General features: G+C 52.8%; 28 non-coding genes across 28 annotated transcripts; 11 read left to right on the top strand and 17 right to left on the bottom strand.

Annotated features, from left to right (window-relative positions):
- The first annotated feature begins 680 nt into the window (after positions 1-680).
- Positions 681-752, top strand: Trnam-cau (transfer RNA methionine (anticodon CAU)). Its single transcript has one exon. It is a non-coding gene; the product is annotated as a tRNA-Met (tRNA).
- A 239-nt stretch (positions 753-991) lies between these two features.
- On the bottom strand, positions 992-1,063 carry Trnad-guc (transfer RNA aspartic acid (anticodon GUC)). The gene has a single exon. It is a non-coding gene; the product is annotated as a tRNA-Asp (tRNA).
- Positions 1,064-1,174: 111 nt separating this feature from the next.
- On the bottom strand, positions 1,175-1,266 carry Trnai-uau (transfer RNA isoleucine (anticodon UAU)). The gene is given in 2 exon segments: positions 1,175-1,210; positions 1,229-1,266. It is a non-coding gene; the product is annotated as a tRNA-Ile (tRNA).
- A 778-nt stretch (positions 1,267-2,044) lies between these two features.
- Positions 2,045-2,116, top strand: Trnam-cau (transfer RNA methionine (anticodon CAU)). The gene has a single exon. It is a non-coding gene; the product is annotated as a tRNA-Met (tRNA).
- A 239-nt stretch (positions 2,117-2,355) lies between these two features.
- Positions 2,356-2,427, bottom strand: Trnad-guc (transfer RNA aspartic acid (anticodon GUC)). Its single transcript has one exon. It is a non-coding gene; the product is annotated as a tRNA-Asp (tRNA).
- Positions 2,428-2,538: 111 nt separating this feature from the next.
- Positions 2,539-2,630, bottom strand: Trnai-uau (transfer RNA isoleucine (anticodon UAU)). Its single transcript is given in 2 exon segments — positions 2,539-2,574; positions 2,593-2,630. It is a non-coding gene; the product is annotated as a tRNA-Ile (tRNA).
- Positions 2,631-3,408: 778 nt separating this feature from the next.
- Trnam-cau (transfer RNA methionine (anticodon CAU)) lies at positions 3,409-3,480 on the top strand. The gene has a single exon. It is a non-coding gene; the product is annotated as a tRNA-Met (tRNA).
- Positions 3,481-3,719: 239 nt separating this feature from the next.
- On the bottom strand, positions 3,720-3,791 carry Trnad-guc (transfer RNA aspartic acid (anticodon GUC)). Its single transcript has one exon. It is a non-coding gene; the product is annotated as a tRNA-Asp (tRNA).
- A 111-nt stretch (positions 3,792-3,902) lies between these two features.
- Positions 3,903-3,994, bottom strand: Trnai-uau (transfer RNA isoleucine (anticodon UAU)). Its single transcript is given in 2 exon segments — positions 3,903-3,938; positions 3,957-3,994. It is a non-coding gene; the product is annotated as a tRNA-Ile (tRNA).
- Positions 3,995-4,772: 778 nt separating this feature from the next.
- Positions 4,773-4,844, top strand: Trnam-cau (transfer RNA methionine (anticodon CAU)). The gene has a single exon. It is a non-coding gene; the product is annotated as a tRNA-Met (tRNA).
- Positions 4,845-5,083: 239 nt separating this feature from the next.
- On the bottom strand, positions 5,084-5,155 carry Trnad-guc (transfer RNA aspartic acid (anticodon GUC)). The gene has a single exon. It is a non-coding gene; the product is annotated as a tRNA-Asp (tRNA).
- Positions 5,156-5,266: 111 nt separating this feature from the next.
- Positions 5,267-5,358, bottom strand: Trnai-uau (transfer RNA isoleucine (anticodon UAU)). Its single transcript is given in 2 exon segments — positions 5,267-5,302; positions 5,321-5,358. It is a non-coding gene; the product is annotated as a tRNA-Ile (tRNA).
- Positions 5,359-6,136: 778 nt separating this feature from the next.
- Trnam-cau (transfer RNA methionine (anticodon CAU)) lies at positions 6,137-6,208 on the top strand. Its single transcript has one exon. It is a non-coding gene; the product is annotated as a tRNA-Met (tRNA).
- A 239-nt stretch (positions 6,209-6,447) lies between these two features.
- Positions 6,448-6,519, bottom strand: Trnad-guc (transfer RNA aspartic acid (anticodon GUC)). Its single transcript has one exon. It is a non-coding gene; the product is annotated as a tRNA-Asp (tRNA).
- Positions 6,520-6,630: 111 nt separating this feature from the next.
- Positions 6,631-6,722, bottom strand: Trnai-uau (transfer RNA isoleucine (anticodon UAU)). Its single transcript is given in 2 exon segments — positions 6,631-6,666; positions 6,685-6,722. It is a non-coding gene; the product is annotated as a tRNA-Ile (tRNA).
- A 778-nt stretch (positions 6,723-7,500) lies between these two features.
- Positions 7,501-7,572, top strand: Trnam-cau (transfer RNA methionine (anticodon CAU)). Its single transcript has one exon. It is a non-coding gene; the product is annotated as a tRNA-Met (tRNA).
- A 239-nt stretch (positions 7,573-7,811) lies between these two features.
- On the bottom strand, positions 7,812-7,883 carry Trnad-guc (transfer RNA aspartic acid (anticodon GUC)). The gene has a single exon. It is a non-coding gene; the product is annotated as a tRNA-Asp (tRNA).
- Positions 7,884-7,994: 111 nt separating this feature from the next.
- Positions 7,995-8,086, bottom strand: Trnai-uau (transfer RNA isoleucine (anticodon UAU)). Its single transcript is given in 2 exon segments — positions 7,995-8,030; positions 8,049-8,086. It is a non-coding gene; the product is annotated as a tRNA-Ile (tRNA).
- A 778-nt stretch (positions 8,087-8,864) lies between these two features.
- Trnam-cau (transfer RNA methionine (anticodon CAU)) lies at positions 8,865-8,936 on the top strand. Its single transcript has one exon. It is a non-coding gene; the product is annotated as a tRNA-Met (tRNA).
- Positions 8,937-9,175: 239 nt separating this feature from the next.
- On the bottom strand, positions 9,176-9,247 carry Trnad-guc (transfer RNA aspartic acid (anticodon GUC)). Its single transcript has one exon. It is a non-coding gene; the product is annotated as a tRNA-Asp (tRNA).
- Positions 9,248-9,358: 111 nt separating this feature from the next.
- Trnai-uau (transfer RNA isoleucine (anticodon UAU)) lies at positions 9,359-9,450 on the bottom strand. The gene is given in 2 exon segments: positions 9,359-9,394; positions 9,413-9,450. It is a non-coding gene; the product is annotated as a tRNA-Ile (tRNA).
- Positions 9,451-9,892: 442 nt separating this feature from the next.
- On the top strand, positions 9,893-9,965 carry Trnar-acg (transfer RNA arginine (anticodon ACG)). The gene has a single exon. It is a non-coding gene; the product is annotated as a tRNA-Arg (tRNA).
- A 274-nt stretch (positions 9,966-10,239) lies between these two features.
- Positions 10,240-10,311, top strand: Trnam-cau (transfer RNA methionine (anticodon CAU)). Its single transcript has one exon. It is a non-coding gene; the product is annotated as a tRNA-Met (tRNA).
- A 239-nt stretch (positions 10,312-10,550) lies between these two features.
- On the bottom strand, positions 10,551-10,622 carry Trnad-guc (transfer RNA aspartic acid (anticodon GUC)). Its single transcript has one exon. It is a non-coding gene; the product is annotated as a tRNA-Asp (tRNA).
- A 111-nt stretch (positions 10,623-10,733) lies between these two features.
- Trnai-uau (transfer RNA isoleucine (anticodon UAU)) lies at positions 10,734-10,825 on the bottom strand. Its single transcript is given in 2 exon segments — positions 10,734-10,769; positions 10,788-10,825. It is a non-coding gene; the product is annotated as a tRNA-Ile (tRNA).
- Positions 10,826-11,267: 442 nt separating this feature from the next.
- On the top strand, positions 11,268-11,340 carry Trnar-acg (transfer RNA arginine (anticodon ACG)). Its single transcript has one exon. It is a non-coding gene; the product is annotated as a tRNA-Arg (tRNA).
- A 274-nt stretch (positions 11,341-11,614) lies between these two features.
- Trnam-cau (transfer RNA methionine (anticodon CAU)) lies at positions 11,615-11,686 on the top strand. Its single transcript has one exon. It is a non-coding gene; the product is annotated as a tRNA-Met (tRNA).
- Positions 11,687-11,925: 239 nt separating this feature from the next.
- Positions 11,926-11,997, bottom strand: Trnad-guc (transfer RNA aspartic acid (anticodon GUC)). The gene has a single exon. It is a non-coding gene; the product is annotated as a tRNA-Asp (tRNA).
- Positions 11,998-12,483: the final 486 nt, after the last annotated feature.

Genomic DNA, 12,483 nt, shown 5'->3' with positions numbered 1-12,483 from the left:
GCTACGGATCCTTCATACGATTCTTGTTTCATATGCTACACTTGCAAGCATATCAACCGCTTGTCATCACCGAAAAATTGCAGAAAAACGCGCGCCTTGCCTTCTGCTACCTGTCCAACAGCGAGGGCAGATGTGTGGCAAGCTCTAAGCTATGCAGGCGCACCGTGGCCGAGTAGCTGGAGGAGAGATGCCTTCCTTGGCAGCTCCCTGCAGAGTGCGGAAGACCAGAATGGCCGCGCCGCCGTTGTCAGTGGACGACACGCAGTTGCAGAGCCACGGAGAACACGTTGCTCTGCGACGTGTACTCGCCTCATATTACGAAACGCCAGCTGTGGCCCTTTGCCGCAACGGATAACGCGTCTGACTACGGATCAGAAGATTCCAGGTTCGAATCCTGGCAGGGTCGGCATTTTGTTAGTTGCGGGCGCGTAGCTAGGCAGTGCATTCGAATGTTGCCACCTGCGTGGAGTGCAATGTCAATCCTGAGCATCTCGCAGCTGCATCTCGAGACGATCGTGGTAAATATCGCTTCTTGCAAGCGTCAGCGTAGCGACAGTCGAGCAAAGTCGAGACAAGTCAAGCTGAGAGATGTTGCACAGTTTATTAAACGGTACGCGACGCAGACAACGCTTTTCCAAGCGTCCCATGTCACGCACCGAAGAGGGCGCACGCCTCCACGCAGCAGAGTGGCGCAGTGGAAGCGTGCTGGGCCCATAACCCAGAGGTCCGTGGATCGAAACCACGCTCTGCTAAAATTATTCTTTTTCTTGGGTGCTTCGAGCTCGATCATTAAGCCTGGTGTGCGCTGATTCAGCGTCAACAGCAAACCCTGTACGTTCTGAAACGACGACGACGTCGTCGTGTGAAGAATACGAGAAACACTTGCTAAGACGCAGAGTTTCTTACGATTCTGCAGCAACTACATTTCTCGATCACAACGTTAATGTCCTTTCGGGCCACACGTGCAACTTTCGCGATATAAAAATCGCACCTCCCCGGCGGGGAATCGAACCCCGGTCTCCCGCGTGACAGGCGGGGATACTAACCACTATACTACCGAGGAATACGCAATCGGTACTTATAATGCACGCACACTTATGTTTCTCAAGCAGGTGATACATCTCAAATCTAGCGTCCCGATGCTTTCAGAGTCAGCTGCTACGAAGTAAAAGTATGCCCCAGGTGAGGCTCGAACTCACAACCCCGGCATTGCTCACGGCTACTGCCTTATAAGTACCGTGCGCTAACCAATTGCGCCACTGGGGCTACAGCAGGGTGCTTTCAGTTAGCGGTATTCGCTTTGCTGCCATCCTGTTGTGGCTACAGACCCGTCATACGACCGTCACCTGCGGCCATACTGCGACTTTAGCACCTGGCTACGGATCCTTCATACGATTCTTGTTTCATATGCTACACTTGCAAGCATATCAACCGCTTGTCATCACCGAAAAATTGCAGAAAAACGCGCGCCTTGCCTTCTGCTACCTGTCCAACAGCGAGGGCAGATGTGTGGCAAGCTCTAAGCTATGCAGGCGCACCGTGGCCGAGTAGCTGGAAGAGAGATGCCTTCCTTGGCAGCTCCCTGCAGAGTGCGGAAGACCAGAATGGCCGCGCCGCCGTTGTCAGTGGACGACACGCAGTTGCAGAGCCACGGAGAACACGTTGCTCTGCGACGTGTACTCGCCTCATATTACGAAACGCCAGCTGTGGCCCTTTGCCGCAACGGATAACGCGTCTGACTACGGATCAGAAGATTCCAGGTTCGAATCCTGGCAGGGTCGGCATTTTGTTAGTTGCGGGCGCGTAGCTAGGCAGTGCATTCGAATGTTGCCACCTGCGTGGAGTGCAATGTCAATCCTGAGCATCTCGCAGCTGCATCTCGAGACGATCGTGGTAAATATCGCTTCTTGCAAGCGTCAGCCGAGCAAAGTCGAGACAAGTCAAGCTGAGAGATGTTGCACAGTTTATTAAACGGTACGCGACGCAGACAACGCTTTTCCAAGCGTCCCATGTCACGCACCGAAGAGGGCGCATGCCTCCACGCAGCAGAGTGGCGCAGTGGAAGCGTGCTGGGCCCATAACCCAGAGGTCCGTGGATCGAAACCACGCTCTGCTAAAATTATTCTTTTTCTTGGGTGCTTCGAGCTCGATCATTAAGCCTGGTGTGCGCTGATTCAGCGTCAACAGCAAACCCTGTACGTTCTGAAACGACGACGACGTCGTCGTGTGAAGAATACGAGAAACACTTGCTAAGACGCAGAGTTTCTTACGATTCTGCAGCAACTACATTTCTCGATCACAACGTTAATGTCCTTTCGGGCCACACGTGCAACTTTCGCGATATAAAAATTGCACCTCCCCGGCGGGGAATCGAACCCCGGTCTCCCGCGTGACAGGCGGGGATACTAACCACTATACTACCGAGGAATACGCAATCGGTACTTATAATGCACGCACACTTATGTTTCTCAAGCAGGTGATACATCTCAAATCTAGCGTCCCGATGCTTTCAGAGTCAGCTGCTACGAAGTAAAAGTATGCCCCAGGTGAGGCTCGAACTCACAACCCCGGCATTGCTCACGGCTACTGCCTTATAAGTACCGTGCGCTAACCAATTGCGCCACTGGGGCTACAGCAGGGTGCTTTCAGTTAGCGGTATTCGCTTTGCTGCCATCCTGTTGTGGCTACAGACCCGTCATACGACCGTCACCTGCGGCCATACTGCGACTTTAGCACCTGGCTACGGATCCTTCATACGATTCTTGTTTCATATGCTACACTTGCAAGCATATCAACCGCTTGTCATCACCGAAAAATTGCAGAAAAACGCGCGCCTTGCCTTCTGCTACCTGTCCAACAGCGAGGGCAGATGTGTGGCAAGCTCTAAGCTATGCAGGCGCACCGTGGCCGAGTAGCTGGAAGAGAGATGCCTTCCTTGGCAGCTCCCTGCAGAGTGCGGAAGACCAGAATGGCCGCGCCGCCGTTGTCAGTGGACGACACGCAGTTGCAGAGCCACGGAGAACACGTTGCTCTGCGACGTGTACTCGCCTCATATTACGAAACGCCAGCTGTGGCCCTTTGCCGCAACGGATAACGCGTCTGACTACGGATCAGAAGATTCCAGGTTCGAATCCTGGCAGGGTCGGCATTTTGTTAGTTGCGGGCGCGTAGCTAGGCAGTGCATTCGAATGTTGCCACCTGCGTGGAGTGCAATGTCAATCCTGAGCATCTCGCAGCTGCATCTCGAGACGATCGTGGTAAATATCGCTTCTTGCAAGCGTCAGCCGAGCAAAGTCGAGACAAGTCAAGCTGAGAGATGTTGCACAGTTTATTAAACGGTACGCGACGCAGACAACGCTTTTCCAAGCGTCCCATGTCACGCACCGAAGAGGGCGCACGCCTCCACGCAGCAGAGTGGCGCAGTGGAAGCGTGCTGGGCCCATAACCCAGAGGTCCGTGGATCGAAACCACGCTCTGCTAAAATTATTCTTTTTCTTGGGTGCTTCGAGCTCGATCATTAAGCCTGGTGTGCGCTGATTCAGCGTCAACAGCAAACCCTGTACGTTCTGAAACGACGACGACGTCGTCGTGTGAAGAATACGAGAAACACTTGCTAAGACGCAGAGTTTCTTACGATTCTGCAGCAACTACATTTCTCGATCACAACGTTAATGTCCTTTCGGGCCACACGTGCAACTTTCGCGATATAAAAATCGCACCTCCCCGGCGGGGAATCGAACCCCGGTCTCCCGCGTGACAGGCGGGGATACTAACCACTATACTACCGAGGAATACGCAATCGGTACTTATAATGCACGCACACTTATGTTTCTCAAGCAGGTGATACATCTCAAATCTAGCGTCCCGATGCTTTCAGAGTCAGCTGCTACGAAGTAAAAGTATGCCCCAGGTGAGGCTCGAACTCACAACCCCGGCATTGCTCACGGCTACTGCCTTATAAGTACCGTGCGCTAACCAATTGCGCCACTGGGGCTACAGCAGGGTGCTTTCAGTTAGCGGTATTCGCTTTGCTGCCATCCTGTTGTGGCTACAGACCCGTCATACGACCGTCACCTGCGGCCATACTGCGACTTTAGCACCTGGCTACGGATCCTTCATACGATTCTTGTTTCATATGCTACACTTGCAAGCATATCAACCGCTTGTCATCACCGAAAAATTGCAGAAAAACGCGCGCCTTGCCTTCTGCTACCTGTCCAACAGCGAGGGCAGATGTGTGGCAAGCTCTAAGCTATGCAGGCGCACCGTGGCCGAGTAGCTGGAAGAGAGATGCCTTCCTTGGCAGCTCCCTGCAGAGTGCGGAAGACCAGAATGGCCGCGCCGCCGTTGTCAGTGGACGACACGCAGTTGCAGAGCCACGGAGAACACGTTGCTCTGCGACGTGTACTCGCCTCATATTACGAAACGCCAGCTGTGGCCCTTTGCCGCAACGGATAACGCGTCTGACTACGGATCAGAAGATTCCAGGTTCGAATCCTGGCAGGGTCGGCATTTTGTTAGTTGCGGGCGCGTAGCTAGGCAGTGCATTCGAATGTTGCCACCTGCGTGGAGTGCAATGTCAATCCTGAGCATCTCGCAGCTGCATCTCGAGACGATCGTGGTAAATATCGCTTCTTGCAAGCGTCAGCCGAGCAAAGTCGAGACAAGTCAAGCTGAGAGATGTTGCACAGTTTATTAAACGGTACGCGACGCAGACAACGCTTTTCCAAGCGTCCCATGTCACGCACCGAAGAGGGCGCACGCCTCCACGCAGCAGAGTGGCGCAGTGGAAGCGTGCTGGGCCCATAACCCAGAGGTCCGTGGATCGAAACCACGCTCTGCTAAAATTATTCTTTTTCTTGGGTGCTTCGAGCTCGATCATTAAGCCTGGTGTGCGCTGATTCAGCGTCAACAGCAAACCCTGTACGTTCTGAAACGACGACGACGTCGTCGTGTGAAGAATACGAGAAACACTTGCTAAGACGCAGAGTTTCTTACGATTCTGCAGCAACTACATTTCTCGATCACAACGTTAATGTCCTTTCGGGCCACACGTGCAACTTTCGCGATATAAAAATCGCACCTCCCCGGCGGGGAATCGAACCCCGGTCTCCCGCGTGACAGGCGGGGATACTAACCACTATACTACCGAGGAATACGCAATCGGTACTTATAATGCACGCACACTTATGTTTCTCAAGCAGGTGATACATCTCAAATCTAGCGTCCCGATGCTTTCAGAGTCAGCTGCTACGAAGTAAAAGTATGCCCCAGGTGAGGCTCGAACTCACAACCCCGGCATTGCTCACGGCTACTGCCTTATAAGTACCGTGCGCTAACCAATTGCGCCACTGGGGCTACAGCAGGGTGCTTTCAGTTAGCGGTATTCGCTTTGCTGCCATCCTGTTGTGGCTACAGACCCGTCATACGACCGTCACCTGCGGCCATACTGCGACTTTAGCACCTGGCTACGGATCCTTCATACGATTCTTGTTTCATATGCTACACTTGCAAGCATATCAACCGCTTGTCATCACCGAAAAATTGCAGAAAAACGCGCGCCTTGCCTTCTGCTACCTGTCCAACAGCGAGGGCAGATGTGTGGCAAGCTCTAAGCTATGCAGGCGCACCGTGGCCGAGTAGCTGGAAGAGAGATGCCTTCCTTGGCAGCTCCCTGCAGAGTGCGGAAGACCAGAATGGCCGCGCCGCCGTTGTCAGTGGACGACACGCAGTTGCAGAGCCACGGAGAACACGTTGCTCTGCGACGTGTACTCGCCTCATATTACGAAACGCCAGCTGTGGCCCTTTGCCGCAACGGATAACGCGTCTGACTACGGATCAGAAGATTCCAGGTTCGAATCCTGGCAGGGTCGGCATTTTGTTAGTTGCGGGCGCGTAGCTAGGCAGTGCATTCGAATGTTGCCACCTGCGTGGAGTGCAATGTCAATCCTGAGCATCTCGCAGCTGCATCTCGAGACGATCGTGGTAAATATCGCTTCTTGCAAGCGTCAGCCGAGCAAAGTCGAGACAAGTCAAGCTGAGAGATGTTGCACAGTTTATTAAACGGTACGCGACGCAGACAACGCTTTTCCAAGCGTCCCATGTCACGCACCGAAGAGGGCGCACGCCTCCACGCAGCAGAGTGGCGCAGTGGAAGCGTGCTGGGCCCATAACCCAGAGGTCCGTGGATCGAAACCACGCTCTGCTAAAATTATTCTTTTTCTTGGGTGCTTCGAGCTCGATCATTAAGCCTGGTGTGCGCTGATTCAGCGTCAACAGCAAACCCTGTACGTTCTGAAACGACGACGACGTCGTCGTGTGAAGAATACGAGAAACACTTGCTAAGACGCAGAGTTTCTTACGATTCTGCAGCAACTACATTTCTCGATCACAACGTTAATGTCCTTTCGGGCCACACGTGCAACTTTCGCGATATAAAAATCGCACCTCCCCGGCGGGGAATCGAACCCCGGTCTCCCGCGTGACAGGCGGGGATACTAACCACTATACTACCGAGGAATACGCAATCGGTACTTATAATGCACGCACACTTATGTTTCTCAAGCAGGTGATACATCTCAAATCTAGCGTCCCGATGCTTTCAGAGTCAGCTGCTACGAAGTAAAAGTATGCCCCAGGTGAGGCTCGAACTCACAACCCCGGCATTGCTCACGGCTACTGCCTTATAAGTACCGTGCGCTAACCAATTGCGCCACTGGGGCTACAGCAGGGTGCTTTCAGTTAGCGGTATTCGCTTTGCTGCCATCCTGTTGTGGCTACAGACCCGTCATACGACCGTCACCTGCGGCCATACTGCGACTTTAGCACCTGGCTACGGATCCTTCATACGATTCTTGTTTCATATGCTACACTTGCAAGCATATCAACCGCTTGTCATCACCGAAAAATTGCAGAAAAACGCGCGCCTTGCCTTCTGCTACCTGTCCAACAGCGAGGGCAGATGTGTGGCAAGCTCTAAGCTATGCAGGCGCACCGTGGCCGAGCAGCTGGAGGAGAGATGCCTTCCTTGGCAGCTCCCTGCAGAGTGCGGAAGACCAGAATGGCCGCGCCGCCGTTGTCAGTGGACGACACGCAGTTGCAGAGCCACGGAGAACACGTTGCTCTGCGACGTGTACTCGCCTCATATTACGAAACGCCAGCTGTGGCCCTTTGCCGCAACGGATAACGCGTCTGACTACGGATCAGAAGATTCCAGGTTCGAATCCTGGCAGGGTCGGCATTTTGTTAGTTGCGGGCGCGTAGCTAGGCAGTGCATTCGAATGTTGCCACCTGCGTGGAGTGCAATGTCAATCCTGAGCATCTCGCAGCTGCATCTCGAGACGATCGTGGTAAATATCGCTTCTTGCAAGCGTCAGCCGAGCAAAGTCGAGACAAGTCAAGCTGAGAGATGTTGCACAGTTTATTAAACGGTACGCGACGCAGACAACGCTTTTCCAAGCGTCCCATGTCACGCACCGAAGAGGGCGCACGCCTCCACGCAGCAGAGTGGCGCAGTGGAAGCGTGCTGGGCCCATAACCCAGAGGTCCGTGGATCGAAACCACGCTCTGCTAAAATTATTCTTTTTCTTGGGTGCTTCGAGCTCGATCATTAAGCCTGGTGTGCGCTGATTCAGCGTCAACAGCAAACCCTGTACGTTCTGAAACGACGACGACGTCGTCGTGTGAAGAATACGAGAAACACTTGCTAAGACGCAGAGTTTCTTACGATTCTGCAGCAACTACATTTCTCGATCACAACGTTAATGTCCTTTCGGGCCACACGTGCAACTTTCGCGATATAAAAATCGCACCTCCCCGGCGGGGAATCGAACCCCGGTCTCCCGCGTGACAGGCGGGGATACTAACCACTATACTACCGAGGAATACGCAATCGGTACTTATAATACACGCACACTTATGTTTCTCAAGCAGGTGATACATCTCAAATCTAGCGTCCCGATGCTTTCAGAGTCAGCTGCTACGAAGTAAAAGTATGCCCCAGGTGAGGCTCGAACTCACAACCCCGGCATTGCTCACGGCTACTGCCTTATAAGTACCGTGCGCTAACCAATTGCGCCACTGGGGCTACAGCAGGGTGCTTTCAGTTAGCGGTATTCGCTTTGCTGCCATCCTGTTGTGGCTACAGACCCGTCATACGACCGTCACCTGCGGCCATACTGCGACTTTAGCACCTGGCTACGGATCCTTCATACGATTCTTGTTTCATATGCTACACTTGCAAGCATATCAACCGCTTGTCATCACCGAAAAATTGCAGAAAAACGCGCGCCTTGCCTTCTGCTACCTGTCCAACAGCGAGGGCAGATGTGTGGCAAGCTCTAAGCTATGCAGGCGCACCGTGGCCGAGCAGCTGGAGGAGAGATGCCGTCCTTGGCAGCTCCCTGCAGAGTGCGGAAGACCAGAATGGCCGCGCCGCCGTTGTCAGTGGACGACACGCAGTTGCAGAGCCACGGAGAACACGTTGCTCTGCGACGTGTACTCGCCTCATATTACGAAACGCCAGCTGTGGCCCTTTGCCGCAACGGATAACGCGTCTGACTACGGATCAGAAGATTCCAGGTTCGAATCCTGGCAGGGTCGGCATTTTGTTAGTTGCGGGCGCGTAGCTAGGCAGTGCATTCGAATGTTGCCACCTGCGTGGAGTGCAATGTCAATCCTGAGCATCTCGCAGCTGCATCTCGAGACGATCGTGGTAAATATCGCTTCTTGCAAGCGTCAGCCGAGCAAAGTCGAGACAAGTCAAGCTGAGAGATGTTGCACAGTTTATTAAACGGTACGCGACGCAGACAACGCTTTTCCAAGCGTCCCATGTCACGCACCGAAGAGGGCGCACGCCTCCACGCAGCAGAGTGGCGCAGTGGAAGCGTGCTGGGCCCATAACCCAGAGGTCCGTGGATCGAAACCACGCTCTGCTAAAATTATTCTTTTTCTTGGGTGCTTCGAGCTCGATCATTAATCCTGGTGTGCGCTGATTCAGCGTCAACAGCAAACCCTGTACGTTCTGAAACGACGACGACGTCGTCGTGTGAAGAATACGAGAAACACTTGCTAAGACGCAGAGTTTCTTACGATTCTGCAGCAACTACATTTCTCGATCACAACGTTAATGTCCTTTCGGGCCACACGTGCAACTTTCGCGATATAAAAATCGCACCTCCCCGGCGGGGAATCGAACCCCGGTCTCCCGCGTGACAGGCGGGGATACTAACCACCATACTACCGAGGAATACGCAATTGGTACTTATAATGCACGCACACTTATGTTTCTCAAGCAGGTGATACATCTCAAATCTAGCGTCCCGATGCTTTCAGAGTCAGCTGCTACGAAGTAAAAGTATGCCCCAGGTGAGGCTCGAACTCACAACCCCGGCATTGCTCACGGCTACTGCCTTATAAGTACCGTGCGCTAACCAATTGCGCCACTGGGGCTACAGCAGGGTGCTTTCAGTTAGCGGTATTCGCTTTGCTGCCATCCTGTTGTGGCTACAGACCCGTCATACGACCGTCACCTGCGGCCATACTGCGACTTTAGCACCTGGCTACGGATCCTTCATACGATTCTTGTTTCATATGCTACACTTGCAAGCATATCAACCGCTTGTCATCACCGAAAAATTGCAGAAAAACGCGCGCCTTGCCTTCTGCTACCTGTCCAACAGCGAGGGCAGATGTGTGGCAAGCTCTAAGCTATGCAGGCGCACCGTGGCCGAGCAGCTGGAGGAGAGATGCCTTCCTTGGCAGCTCCCTGCAGAGTGCGGAAGACCAGAATGGCCGCGCCGCCGTTGTCAGTGGATGACACGCAGTTGCAGAGCCACGGAGAACACGTTGCTCTGCGACGTGTACCCGCCTCATATTACGAAACGCCAGCTGTGGCCCTGTGGCGCAACGGATAACGCGTCTGACTACGGATCAGAAGATTCCAGGTTCGAATCCTGGCAGGGTCGGCATTTTGTTAGTTGCGGGCGCGTAGCTAGGCAGTGCATTCGAATGTTGCCACCTGCGTGGAGTGCAATGTCAATCCTGAGCATCTCGCAGCTGCATCTCGAGACGATCGTGGTAAATATCGCTTCTTGCAAGCGTCAGCGTAGCGACAGTCGAGCAAAGTCGAGACAAGTCAAGCTGAGAGATGTTGCACAGTTTATTAAACGGTACGCGACGCAGACAACGCTTTTCCAAGCGTCCCATGTCACGCACCGAAGAGGGCGCACGCCTCCACGCAGCAGAGTGGCGCAGTGGAAGCGTGCTGGGCCCATAACCCAGAGGTCCGTGGATCGAAACCACGCTCTGCTAAAATTATTCTTTTTCTTGGGTGCTTCGAGCTCGATCATTAAGCCTGGTGTGCGCTGATTCAGCGTCAACAGCAAACCCTGTACGTTCTGAAACGACGACGACGTCGTCGTGTGAAGAATACGAGAAACACTTGCTAAGACGCAGAGTTTCTTACGATTCTGCAGCAACTACATTTCTCGATCACAACGTTAATGTCCTTTCGGGCCACACGTGCAACTTTCGCGATATAAAAATCGCACCTCCCCGGTGGGGAATCGAACCCCGGTCTCCCGCGTGACAGGCGGGGATACTAACCACTATACTACCGAGGAATACGCAATCGGTACTTATAATGCACGCACACTTATGTTTCTCAAGCAGGTGATACATCTCAAATCTAGCGTCCCGATGCTTTCAGAGTCAGCTGCTACGAAGTAGAAGTATGCCCCAGGTGAGGCTCGAACTCACAACCCCGGCATTGCTCACGGCTACTGCCTTATAAGTACCGTGCGCTAACCAATTGCGCCACTGGGGCTACAGCAGGGTGCTTTCCGTTAGCGGTATTCGCTTTGCTGCCATCCTGTTGTGGCTACAGACCCGTCATACGACCGTCACCTGCGGCCATACTGCGACTTTAGCACCTGGCTACGGATCCTTCATACGATTCTTGTTTCATATGCTACACTTGCAAGCATATCAACCGCTTGTCATCACCGAAAAATTGCAGAAAAACGCGCGCCTTGCCTTCTGCTACCTGTCCAACAGCGAGGGCAGATGTGTGGCAAGCTCTAAGCTATGCAGGCGCACCGTGGCCGAGCAGCTGGAGGAGAGATGCCTTCCTTGGCAGCTCCCTGCAGAGTGCGGAAGACCAGAATGGCCGCGCCGCCGTTGTCAGTGGACGACACGCAGTTGCAGAGCCACGGAGAACACGTTGCTCTGCGACGTGTACTCGCCTCATATTACGAAACGCCAGCTGTGGCCCTGTGGCGCAACGGATAACGCGTCTGACTACGGATCAGAAGATTCCAGGTTCGAATCCTGGCAGGGTCGGCATTTTGTTAGTTGCGGGCGCGTAGCTAGGCAGTGCATTCGAATGTTGCCACCTGCGTGGAGTGCAATGTCAATCCTGAGCATCTCGCAGCTGCATCTCGAGACGATCGTGGTAAATATCGCTTCTTGCAAGCGTCAGCGTAGCGACAGTCGAGCAAAGTCGAGACAAGTCAAGCTGAGAGATGTTGCACAGTTTATTAAACGGTACGCGACGCAGACAACGCTTTTCCAAGCGTCCCATGTCACGCACCGAAGAGGGCGCACGCCTCCACGCAGCAGAGTGGCGCAGTGGAAGCGTGCTGGGCCCATAACCCAGAGGTCCGTGGATCGAAACCACGCTCTGCTAAAATTATTCTTTTTCTTGGGTGCTTCGAGCTCGATCATTAATCCTGGTGTGCGCTGATTCAGCGTCAACAGCAAACCCTGTACGTTCTGAAACGACGACGACGTCGTCGTGTGAAGAATACGAGAAACACTTGCTAAGACGCAGAGTTTCTTACGATTCTGCAGCAACTACATTTCTCGATCACAACGTTAATGTCCTTTCGGGCCACACGTGCAACTTTCGCGATATAAAAATCGCACCTCCCCGGGGGGGAATCGAACCCCGGTCTCCCGCGTGACAGGCGGGGATACTAACCACTATACTACCGAAGATCAGGCAAGCTGGATGTAGCATGGACGCACACTAATGGTTCTCAAGTAGGTGATACACCTCAAATCTAGCGTCCCGATGCTTCAAGAGTCAGCTGCTACGAAATAAATCTATGCCCCATGTGAGGCTCGAACTCATAACCCAGGCAGGTCCTGGCACAAATGAATACATTCTTCAAATATTTGCAATCTGTGAGGCACCACCTTTTGAAAGTAAAATATTACTTGACATCAAATGTCATGGCTAATGAAAGAGTTGGATACTACAGACTGTACTGTAGAAGTCAAGAAATTTCATCAGAGCCGAAAAGTGTGCACTTTGAAGAAAAAATTAAGCTCCTCCAGCAACAAGTTAACAATTAATTGAAATATAGTGAGAAAAATGAAACCATATAAACAAATCAAGGAACTGAATAAAATAAATTAGGAATTTCTTTTAAACTGCTTAATAAAGTGACCAAAGACAGCCTTAAATCTGCAGATAACGTT

This window comes from Schistocerca cancellata, chromosome 9 (genome assembly GCF_023864275.1).
Source record: "Schistocerca cancellata isolate TAMUIC-IGC-003103 chromosome 9, iqSchCanc2.1, whole genome shotgun sequence".
NCBI classification, from domain to species: Eukaryota; Metazoa; Arthropoda; class Insecta; order Orthoptera; family Acrididae; genus Schistocerca; species Schistocerca cancellata.
The sequence above is the reverse complement of the archived record's forward strand: the minus strand, read 5'-3'. Positions and strand labels throughout refer to the sequence as shown.